The following is a 416-nucleotide window of genomic DNA, read 5'->3' as shown; positions in this document are numbered from 1 at the left end:
CCCAGCACTGTGGAGAATCAACACCTGGCAGAAGATCTGAACGAGCTCTACTGCAGGTTTGAAAAAACACCCCACAACCTGAACACCTCTCCACACAACCATTCACACCTCCAGCAACCCCCCTCTCCCCCACACCGGCAATTCAGCTCAGTGAAGACGAGGTGCGCCAGGTCTTCCGGAAGCAGAAAAGGAAACAAGCACCAGGCCCAGATTGTTACCCCAGCCTGTCTGAAATCCTGTGCTGACCAGCTGGCCCCCATCTTCACACAGATCTTCAACAGATCACTGGAGCTGTGCGAAGTCCCTTCATGCTTCAAACGCTCCACCATAATCCCTGTCCCAAAGAAACCCAAAATTACGGGACTTAATGTCTACAGACCTATGGCTCTAACGTCTGTGGTCATGAAGTCTTTTGA

The sequence above is a fragment of the Sinocyclocheilus grahami genome, unplaced genomic scaffold, assembly GCF_001515645.1.
Source record: "Sinocyclocheilus grahami isolate Dianchi unplaced genomic scaffold, SAMN03320097.WGS_v1.1 scaffold167.1, whole genome shotgun sequence".
Lineage (NCBI taxonomy): Eukaryota > Metazoa > Chordata > Actinopteri > Cypriniformes > Cyprinidae > Sinocyclocheilus > Sinocyclocheilus grahami.
Note: the sequence above shows the minus strand (reverse complement) of the source record.